Below are 11,891 nucleotides of genomic sequence, written 5' to 3'. Positions count from 1 at the left end.
GTTTTACAGAAGAAGGGATGTGTGGCCAAGTATGGTGACCCACACTCAGAATTTGTGCTCTGCATTTAATCCATCCAAGTGCACACACACAGTAGTGAACACACACACACACACACACACACCGTGAACACACACACCCGGAGCAGTGGGCAGCCATATTGCTGCGGCTCCCAGGTAACAGTTGGGGGTTCGGTGCCTTGCTCAAGATGGTATTAAAGGTGGAAGAGAGTGCTGTACATTCACTCCCCCCACCTACAGTACAATCCCTGCCAGACCTGAGACTCGACCCCCGCAACCTTCGGGTTACAAGTCCGACTCTCTATCCATTAGGCCACGACTGCCCCTGTATAGAAGGTTCCTATCTAAGCCCACCCCTAAACAAAACCCCACTAAGTTAAATATCTGTAAGTCTGTTTTATTGAAAATATGCTTATTTGTTATACAGGCTTTCCAAAAAGATTTGATTAATTGATGTTAACAATTAAGATATAAACATGAGAAAACACCAGCCAAGCTACACTTTTAGCCTGAAACATAAAGAAGGAACACAATACATTCAAAATCAAGGAACTCCTGTTGCTTCTCAGTACAAGAAAGCATAAAATAGGTTGCAATAGTAAAGAGAACAAAGGCATGCATTAGCAGTAGTGTAGTTAAACCAGATGACTGGTATTTTCAGCTTGTGCTAGCAACTCATTCTGTTGGTAGGTCTTTCAAATTCAAATGTTGAAAAAGATTGTGTATAACATCATATTAAAGTTCATTTAGAAATATATGTTAAAATATGATATGATATGATAAACAAGAAAAGCTTTATTAAGGCCTCATCAAGATATGTCAGCTGATTGTAATGAAAATTCTGAACACAACAAGATTATTTCTTGATGTACAAGGCACATTTTAAGATATAGCCATTTAAAAAAAAAATTTAAACATTAATAAATTCACAATAAATTGTATTTGAAATATTAATGTCACCAGAATTAATGAACAACCTGCTACATTTCCAGCAAAATATAATTGTTGAATAAAGTTTTTTTTTTGGAGTTCAAAAACAATGTGCATTTCCTCGCTATAAAACATAGGTATCATGTTCTAATAACCTTTATTTAACAAAAATAGTTACAATTATAGGCTTAACATTACTATAACTTTGATTATAATTGCATTTGCTCTGAATAGCCATTTCTAATCTGACTGTGTGAAGAACCCGGAAGCGTGGCTGCTGCTTGTTTTGTGATGTCATGATAAATTCATCTCACCAGTGACCATATTTAGACTTCCTCCTTCAGCTGCGGTCACTGGGCAAAACTCCAGTATTTCCAGCCAGCAGCTCAAGTGAAACTGAAAGAAAAAAAAACACCTTGTTTATCCGAACAGGTCTTTGATCATGTCATTGTTAATAATAACTGTTTATTTTATTCATTATTAAATAACAAAGGACAGCAAGATAGACAAGATCATGGTTATTAAGACACTTACTGGCTGCCCTGCAGGGATGGAAAGATATTTGGGACTTCGTTCAGCGTCTTCTCGTCGGAGATGAGCAATGCCAACGTCCACATGTCTGTAAAAGCTCTCCCGGGAAAAAAGTTTGTTACATACAAACATTCTTGATGTGTCAGGAGCTGATGGCCAACCCACCGCCTTCAGCCACAATCCAGCTCTGTCAGCATCCCGGGGGAACCAGTGCAAACCTGTCAAATTCTTACAAGGAGCCAACAAACACTTGCAACCCATTCTGAATTCAGAGCCAGCCTGGCATCAACTCTGTTTATAGGAAAAGGTCACATGACAGAAACCAAATCAAGCAGAGACAGTCAAAGTCAGATTCACATATGCTGCATTAAACATATAAGGGAAGAATCAGAGAATGGGATAACTGTTCAGTATCCTCATACAAAACATTTATTGTTTTTATCAAACAGGTGGCTTTTCCTGTTTCTTACACTTTACAGTAAGTTTTAATTGTTAACATTAGTTAATGCATTAAGTATCATCAACTAACAATAAACAACATTTTTACAGCATTTAATAATAATTATTTTCATTTTTTATTTCATGTTCATTCACGTTCAAAATACAAATTGTAAAACTTTTAGCATACTGTATATAGAAATTACATTGACCATGTGTAGTAAATGAGCTGTAAGTGCTGTAAAAGTAATAATTCTAATTCTATAATTGCTCATTCTTGATATACTACATGAGCTAATGTTAATGTACCTTAAAGAACTACCAAAATATGAATAATTTGTTAGTAGATCTATTTTCTGAAAATAGAAAAGATACATGTTCTGTTTTGGTACTCTTCCATAATTGTATTTGTTAAAGGCAATAACCATATTACACAAGCAGATTTTACACAGCAGGAAAAACAAGTAAACAGAATGGAAAGGAATGAAATGAAACATATGTCAAAGAATAACCAGGACACCAGGAATATGTCTACAGAACTCATCCATCTGCAACTCTCAGAACTCAGATACTTTTGCGGGACAACTACACAATAATACAACAAACATACAAACTTGGAGCGGAGATCATGACGCAGGGGAACAAGTTAACAGCAGCATGTTAAATGCACACAGCAGTGTGTCCATGTACGTATTGGCAGTATCTCTCTCCTTGCTCTGCAGTAGCAGCAGCAGCATAGCAGATCTGTTCTGCCAAGACCAAATACATTAACATTGTAAAATCTGTTACCATGCCAAACTCTCAACAGAAATACAAAGTTTTGTCTTGAAACTCAATATGGCACAGACTGGTTACATAGTACATACTGTATAACTGATAGCAATCACATAGTTTTCTACATGGCGCAGCTGATTGGTTTCTATAGCATCATATGCCAATGAGCTTGCTGCTTGACATTTAGGGTTTGCTAGCAGTTGCAGCACAAACCAAACTAGAGTTGCCATGACAGAAAGTTAAAGTGACGTGACTTTCCCATACTTGGAATTTATGCTCTGCATTTCACCCATCCAAGTGGACACACAAAGAGTTTTAAACACACAGCCAGAGCAGTGCTGCAGGGCCCGGTGTGCAATTGCGGTTTAGGTGCCTTGCTCAGTTGTGGATATGAAAAGCACTGAAGAGCACTGAGGAGAGTGCTGTACAATCAGTCCCCCACCTTTCCTGCCGGTACTGAGACTCTAACCTTCAACCTTTGGATTAGTCCAAGTCCAACTCTCTAACCATTAGGCCACAACTGCCCAGAAATCCCACAGAAATACAATAATTCCAATAGTTCCTATAATACAATAGTTCCTAAACAATATTAATAGGCCCTTTCGCACCGTGTGTACTAAGAAGTGATGTAAGCCGGTCGACAGCGACGTCATTTGTGCGCGGCGTTCAACAACAGAAACAAAGAAGAACAACATTAACAACAGGAGGATGGAGGACGCTGTGATCGGAGCTGTGTTTTGTTGTGTCTCGCGGGTTTCACAATAATGGACATGGAAAGTCGACGTATACGTAAAGCGATTGAAAGAACGGGAAGGAGGACTAAGAATCTCCAACGACAACTGGCAGTGCTACATTTGCTACAAGTGCCTTCACTTCAGCGTCCGTCCATCTATCGCTGTCCTCCATACTTGCGAAATAAATTGACATGCTTACAGTATGTTTACACAGAGTTTTAAACCATGGCGGGTGAGGGCGTTTTCATACGCGTTTGGCCAATCAATGTCTACTTGTGTCTCGATTAGTACCAGTTGTGTTGGTTAGACCCTGCTCCGGAGTAGGAGCTAATTTGGTTCTCGAAAAAGGCAGTCCGGTACTAAAATCGCTCCCAGTTCCGGCGGTGTGAACACGCCGAAAAGTGGGTAGTTCCACAATTAGTTCTGGTACTATGAAAAGGTTCCTGCAGTGTGAAAGGCCCTATTATGATTTCAGGCCACATATGCCAAGTTTTATGTTGCATACTGCATACATTTACCTACATATGTTCCTTTGTCTTTGTATTTTTTTTATGTCATTTGAAGGCCATCATAGCACAAAAATAGCATCCAACAAGCACTTTTAACTTTTCATGTTTTATCGCGCATCGAAGCTGAAATGAAGAAAAAATACTTTGGTTGTCATTTCTAGAAAGTTCACAAAATTAACCATAAAAAGAACATGTTGTTGAATTCATATTACTTTACAAAACAATTTACTCACATGGAGTAGGGGAGTATTTACTCTGTGATGTCCCAGTTCCCTGTCCTGAATAAAAATAAGATAGTAAAACCATGATAGATACAAAGCAACACTACAGAAACAAAACTGCATGCAATGAATTTTCATCTAATTGAGCATTAGGACTGGACTGAACAGAACATTTACCAGCAGCTCGTCTCTTCCTCCATATGATGACTGCAATTATTATGAGAACAGCTACACACATGAACACCAGCACACTGAAAACTATTGAATGACTGAAAGATCCTGGGTCACATTCAGCCACATCTGAAAATGGTGAGTTAAAAAAAGTGATAACAGTACGTTACAGAGATATGAAGATTTTTTTTGTTTTGTTATTCAATTGTTTTTTTTTCTTTACCATATGTGATGTCCAGTTTGTTTTCCAAATTGAGGTGCTTCATTGTGCAGTTGTATTTATGTTCCTCACATAGTTCTTCTTCACTGATCACCAAACTCTTCCTCATCTGGTACGTTCTGTCTCCGTTGGGCAGAATCTCTCCTCCTGTGATCTGATCATCATCCACAGGCTGACCATCTCTGAACAGGGTCAGGTTAATGTGGCGGGGGTAAAAACCAGTGGCCAGACAGCTGATCTGAAGCCCTTGAGAGTCTGAGAGGGTCTTATTCATGAATCTGACTCTGGGTTTTACTATAGAGAAGGATGAGTAGTGTTACTGTTGCAAAAGTGTTTTGTAATGCTTCATAAAGGATTTAGAGAAACACAGAGGTGGAAAGTAAATAATTACATTGAAACTACTGCAGTAAATAATGGGCAGGAGAAGAAACTAGCGCTAAAATCACAAGAAAGATGGAGACGAACAAGAAGTTAGTGGTGCAGACCCAGCTGAAAATGAACTTGAAGAGAATGAAGTGAACCCCTGGCCATATTTAAGCTCTATTATGCAGTGTAAGCTGTGTTTGCCTAGGCCCTAGGGAGACCAAACTAGCAGCTTATAAAATCTAGACATCAAACCTTCGCAAACATGTAGAGGTAAGGTAAATACTTGCATTGTTGCATTGGTGATTAAAATGAAGCTTTGACAGTTTAGCAAGAGGTTTTGCACAAATTAGCCAAAAAGACAGTGGTGCAGGACTCGTCTGCGATAATACCGTAATTGCTGTTTTAACAATGTGCGATATCTGACATTATCGAGTATTTTGCAAAAAATAAAAATAAAAAATACCCAAAGAGTGCTGTGAAGTCTAGTAGATTTAGACTAGTGCGCGTGTGTATTCAGTAGCCCCTCACTGCAGAACACAAGATCCAGGGGGCGTGGTTGGATCCACATCTAAGGGGTGGAGATTGGTAGGCTTAGGATTAGTGCGGTCTTAGGCTATAATATTGATAGAAAGTGCATTTAAGTATTCATTATTCAAAGTGCCAGTCAATTCTGTCCCATGCCGTTTTAATTTTCACTTCTGCTATTTTGTACTTCCCATAATGCAAGAGAGTATTACTATAGTTCCTCCTCTCTGGTAGACTTTTCTGCACATGATGGCTATATCTATATCACATACTTCCCTAGTATCGAGTAGGTGAAAAACACAGTAGCCCCTCACTGCAGAACACAAGATCCAGGGGGCGTGGTTGGATCCACATCTAAGGGGTGGAGATTGGTAGGTTTAGGAGTGGAGATGGGTGGGCTTAGGGATCAGGGGGTGGAGACAGGTAGGTTTAGGTATATGTAAGGTGGGAGGAGTTGGATCTGGATCCAACCACGCCCCCTGGATCTTGTGTTCTGCAGTGAGGACCATCTCTGCGCATTTAGAGTGCGTTCTTTCACTGCGTGATTCAGTCTATTAAAATGCATTTAGAATGCTCACGAAATTGAAGATAGGGACAGAAAATGTATATATTTCTATAATTTCATATATTAATCAATATCACATGAAGAGTGACAAAAATCAGCACGATTATAGATTTTTTTACAGCAGTTCAATAAACAACTTTCTGTTGTGTTTATGAATGCAATGTCCAATCAGAGGCGTTTTGACTCATCACCGCGGAGAACGCCGGAGTTGTTCAAGTGTGCGCGCTTACTGACTGAATTCTGAATGTGCATTCTCAAATTCTGTCATAATCATAAACAACAAAGTGCAAAATAAATGTGATTGATTTGCTTCAGTGATTATGGGAGTTTTTGCAAAAGTGCATAGCTCACATTAGACTGAAGTCATGCACCACTTTACTGTCCTTTGCTTGCTTTCTTTGTATAATTTATAATAATATTCATTTTGTTTTTCATGCTACTGAAATAACCATTGTGAAGTCTTGATTTTCTAACCCTTCAAAAGCAATTAAAAATTTCATAAATGGTTCTTAGCTTGTTTTGTCGGTAGCCAGAATATAACTTGTTTTTTCTGCCTACTTGGTGGGATGGTCTGCATTAAAATCTCACATACCTCCCCAAATGTTTTAAATGTCAACATGTTTTTGGTTATTGCAGTTTAACTTGTAAAGGTGGAGGACCATCTCTGCGCATTTAGAGTGCGTTCTTTCACTGCGTGATTCAGTCTATTAAAATGCATTTAGAATGCTCACGAAATTGAAGATAGGGACAGAAAATGTATATATTTCTATAATTTCATATATTAATCAATATCACATGAAGAGTGACAAAAATCAGCACGATTATAGATTTTTTTACAGCAGTTCAATAAACAACTTTCTGTTGTGTTTATGAATGCAATGTCCAATCAGAGGCGTTTTGACTCATCACCGCGGAGAACGCCGGAGTTGTTCAAGTGTGCGCGCTTACTGACTGAATTCTGAATGTGCATTCTCAAATTCTGTCATAATCATAAACAACAAAGTGCAAAATAAATGTGATTGATTTGCTTCAGTGATTATGGGAGTTTTTGCAAAAGTGCATAGCTCACATTAGACTGAAGTCATGCACCACTTTACTGTCCTTTGCTTGCTTTCTTTGTATAATTTATAATAATATTCATTTTGTTTTTCATGCTACTGAAATAACCATTGTGAAGTCTTGATTTTCTAACCCTTCAAAAGCAATTAAAAATTTCATAAATGGTTCTTAGCTTGTTTTGTCGGTAGCCAGAATATAACTTGTTTTTTCTGCCTACTTGGTGGGATGGTCTGCATTAAAATCTCACATACCTCCCCAAATGTTTTAAATGTCAACATGTTTTTGGTTATTGCAGTTTAACTTGTAAAGGTGTTCCTTTAATTAAAAACAACTAGTTTGAGATTTATAGGCCTATCCTATTTTGCCCCCCTCCCGCTGTTAAAATGTAAGTAACTTTTACTCTGAGTACATTTTAAATGAGCTACTTTTTACTTTTACTTGAGTAGATTTTTAGACTGGTATTTTTACTTGTACTCAAGTAAAATTTCATTAATGTAATGGTACTTTTACTTGAGTAGAATATTCTAGTACTCTTACCACCTCTGAAGAAACAGATTTCTCTTACCTTTTCTCAGCACGTTGTTCTTTTCCATATACAAATACCTCCGCAAAACTTTCATGCAAAGAGGGTGATAAACATTTTTATACATATACTTTACACGAATCCATTTATGTTGGTCCCATGGCCGCCATGTCATTTTTGTCTGGGTTTTGTTGTTTTCTATGTCAAAAATGAACTCTTCTATATTTTGTCCATCTAAAGCATCCCATCTCTAAAGTAGACCTGGTTTATCATCGTTTAACAATTCACATCCAGCAATTCTCTGATGAACTTGTATACCTTCGGAAAACAAATATTAAGACTTATTAATATATTTTTTTTAAATTACTGTCTCTAGCACATGTAGCTTTCTTGCTTATATGTCAAAAGTTGTATATGCTATTTGCATAAACACTTAAAAGTTACATTGGTTATTAAGTCTTTTGTATGTTATAATTATTTTGGGTTGCACTTACCATCTGTGTGATTTTGCTGCTCCTTGAGATAAAATGCTCTTTCTTTAAAGATGTTATACATATCGCGAAATACAATATCAGCATCCTTTTGTTCTTCTTCATGGAACTGCACATCAGTACTGTTAGTGCGATAGACAGGTTTCCATGTGACCGAGTCATAATATCCTATTTGCACATCATCTAACATCAGCACAGCACTGAACTCAGGAAATGGTGTCTGTCCAGCTATATACGTTACAAATGCCATCAACAAGTGAACATCTGTGGATACACAAGGAATATACAATGTGTACATATGAGACATTTTCTACTACTAAGACAAACTAACTACATACAGGTGCATCTCAATAAATTAGAATGTCGTGGAAAAAAAAGTTCATTTATTTCAGTAATTCAACTCAAATTGTGAAACTCGTGTATTAAGTAAATGCAATGCACACAGACTGAAGTTTAAAGTTTAAGTCTTTGGTTCTTTTAATTGTGATGATTTTGGCTCACATTTAACAAAAACCCACCAATTCACTATCTCAACAAATTAGAATACTTCATAAGATCAATAAAAAAAAACATTTTTAGTGAATTGTTGGCCTTCTGGAAAGTATGTTCATTTACTGTACATGTACTCAATACTTGGTAGGGGCTCCTTTTGCTTTAATTACTGCCTCAATTCGGCGTGGCAATAATAATCAAAAGAGCAGGGTATCTGCTTGTAAACAAAAACATTTTATTCTAGCTTCATGCATTCTTTTTTTAAACACTTGAATGTGGATAAGTTTCATAAATAAAAAATAAAGAAATAAACAATATTTTGAACAAAAAGCTGAAAAAAGACTATGAATTGGATTCAGAATGATAATCAAAATGCAGATAAAGTCGATCAACACACACCCCAAAGCTTGACAGTTATTATTACCTCTTCGTTGGTCGACATTTGATTCCATAACGTTACACAGTTTTGATGCTGTTTTATGTCTGATGATCGTGTTAGAATACATGTGGAAGCATCTGTTGTTTCGGTTTCTTCTTCACTTGTGTTTTTTGGAAATTATGTACAGAAGATGTGTACTAGTGTCCCCTACAGTATAATAATGAAAACACGGATTCTCGGAGCACAATTATAGCTCAAATATATTTAGACTTTTTCTAAGTATAAGTCAAGTATACTTAAATGTCATTTTAAGTATATTTCTGAGAAGTACATAAAGCCCATTTCTGAGAAGTACATAAAAAGTAGACTAAAAGTATACCTTCCCATTTTTAGTTTAAAAGAAGTATACTAATAGCACACTTGAATAAACTTCTTTTTCGTAAGGGTAGCCTACACTTTTTTTTCTTTTACGATCCGTTCATTGCATGCGTCTGTCATGTGACAAATGAACGAACGACTCGGAAGGTGAAGTAATTGTTTATGTCCCCTGTAAATCCGACCTTCCCATCACTATTGCACAAGTTAACCACCAGAGGTCACTGTCACCTATATTTTGACTGTGCCTTACACATTATGACATTCATTGTTTTACATACCACTGTGGAACTGGATTTTGGCCTGCTTTTTAGTCAAACACGGCAGCGTTTGCCAAAAGCATCGCAAACCCAAGTACAGTATAACTGCTCTTTACAGTCTACTTACTGGTCTATACCTGGAGAAAGCTATGGTTAGCATTCCATTTTAGTACTCTTTTCTCATCTACTCTGCTGTTTCCTCATTTAGGATCTTTATATGCATTATAACTGCTTGTGTTTGCATACTTGTTTACAGTTACAATATCTATAAAAAAAAAGTGTCAGTTGTTTATCTGTATCTAACAAAGATGAAGCTAAAAGATAGCAGTATAGTAATGTAGCCTATATTGTGATAGTGACCAAGTTTTGTCAAATTCTTTTATCTTGAAGACACCAGACGGACTTTTGCATACAGTCAAGAGTGTGTCTTGTAGTAGTGTGGATTATTGTGATGTTTTATCAGCTGTTTGGACTCTCATTCTTAAAAGCACCCATTTGATCCATTGGTGAGCAGGTGATGTGATGCTGAATTTCTCCAAATCTGTTCTGACGAAGAAACAAGCTCATCTACATTTTGGATGGCCTGTGGGTTAGTATATTTTAAGCAGTTTTTCTCTCTCTCAATATTTCATGTCCTCTTATTTTTGTGTGTTTCATGTATGTTTTCCTTTCCGCAGTAAAACCAGTATTATCTGTTCAGTCAGGGAATCAGAAAAGGGAATGAGAAAGCTCTTCCGGTGTGCAGTGCCTATGACTTCTACCCCAAACCCATCAACCTGACGTAGATGAGAGATGATACAAAGATGAAAGCTAATGTGACATCCACTGAGGAGCTGGCTAATGGAGACTGGTAGGCTACTACCAGATCCACTCCCACCTGGAATACTTCCCCAAACCTGGAGAGAAGATCTCCTGTGTCATGTGGTGGAGCATGCCAGCTCCCATAAACCCATAATCTATTACTGGGGTAAGATCTGTTATGATGGAATTAAAGTGTTATGGATAAATTACTATAAAAACTTCACTGAAATGGGCAGAATGTCTTTTATTTTAGATCCTTCTCTGGAGGACTTTGACAGGAATAAACTCATTGCTGGGGCCGCAGGGTTGGTGTTTGGGGTGGTTATTGCAGATGTAGGTTTGATCTACTGCAAAAAATGCACACAGGTTAGTGTACTGTGATAAAGAAACATCATCCTTTTCTGTAACATAGATTGAGATGTTATTTATTCCTGGTGATACACTTTTACAGACAGCTTGTTTCCTACTTCTGCAAGCAATGAGCAGCACTGAGGAGCAGTGCATTGCAAAACATTCTCACACATGAATCTTAAGTGTTTCCAGGGGTCTCCACAAGGTGGACATTGAGCTAGAGACGGTGAGATCTTACCGTTAAGAGAAAGAAAGTTTAATGCTTAAAGAAGTTTTAATGCTTAAAACTTCTAAAGATCTTCAGACAAACTGATTGTCTTTATACTATGGATTGTTTACTACAGTAAAAATGAGCAATGATAGTCAACTACTGAATCACATCACAATGCAAATGAACAGTCACATATTGTGACATACAGATCACAACTCAAAATGGAATGGTTTGTTGTCACTATTTCAAAGCTTTGTTTGTGCCCTACCATTCATCAGTTTGGAGTCTCTAATTTTTTAATATATTTTTTTGAAAGAAGTCTCTAATGCTCACTGTGTTTACTTGGTTAAAAATATGATAAAACAGTAATAATGTAAAATAATATTACAATTTAAAAGAACTCTTTTCTATTTGGATATGTTTTAAAATTAAAAATGTAATGCTGTGATGCAAAGCAGAATTTTCAGCATCATTACTCCAGTCTTCAGTGTCACATGATCCTTCAGAAATCATTCTAATATGCTGACTTGCTGCTCAAGAAATGCTTCTTGTTGTTTATTATCAGTTATTATTATCTTTATATAACAGCAGTGCTGCTTAATATTTTTGTGGAAAGCGTGATGTATTTTCTTCAAGACGAATACAAAGTTCAAAAGAACTGCATGCATTTATTTAAAATAGAAATCTTTTGTAACATTATAAATGTGTTTTCTGTCACTTTGATCAATTTAATGCATCATTGCTTAATGAAAGTAAATAAAATTTCTTAAAAGAAAAAAAAAATCCTACTGACCCTAAACTTTTGAACAGTGGTGGAATATGCTCATGTTTCATTAAAATTAATTCAAAGTATCATGAGTTAATTTAAGAGGCGTACATTTAAAAAAAAAAATCATAAATGCAGATGTTTTAATTGCATTTATATTAAAATAGGAGTAGCTGTAGGC

The 11,891-nt window shown here is 36.7% G+C and overlaps 1 long non-coding RNA gene and 2 pseudogenes across 1 annotated transcript; 1 reads left to right on the top strand and 2 right to left on the bottom strand.

Moving 5' to 3' along the window:
* Positions 1 to 456: 456 nt before the first annotated feature.
* Positions 457 to 1,686, bottom strand: LOC107550576 (uncharacterized). Its single transcript, XR_001604678.1, has 3 exons — positions 1,483 to 1,686; positions 1,082 to 1,344; positions 457 to 685 (listed from the first exon to the last, which is right to left on the bottom strand). It is a non-coding gene; the product is annotated as an uncharacterized lncRNA (long non-coding RNA).
* A 2,125-nt stretch (positions 1,687 to 3,811) lies between these two features.
* Positions 3,812 to 8,336, bottom strand: LOC107550575 (major histocompatibility complex class I-related gene protein-like; annotated as a pseudogene).
* Positions 8,337 to 10,148: 1,812 nt separating this feature from the next.
* Positions 10,149 to 10,908, top strand: LOC107550563 (HLA class II histocompatibility antigen, DQ beta 2 chain-like; annotated as a pseudogene).
* Positions 10,909 to 11,891: the final 983 nt, after the last annotated feature.

The sequence above is a fragment of the Sinocyclocheilus grahami genome, unplaced genomic scaffold, assembly GCF_001515645.1.
Source record: "Sinocyclocheilus grahami isolate Dianchi unplaced genomic scaffold, SAMN03320097.WGS_v1.1 scaffold401.1, whole genome shotgun sequence".
Lineage (NCBI taxonomy): Eukaryota > Metazoa > Chordata > Actinopteri > Cypriniformes > Cyprinidae > Sinocyclocheilus > Sinocyclocheilus grahami.
Note: the sequence above shows the minus strand (reverse complement) of the source record. Positions and strands in the feature narration are given on the sequence as shown.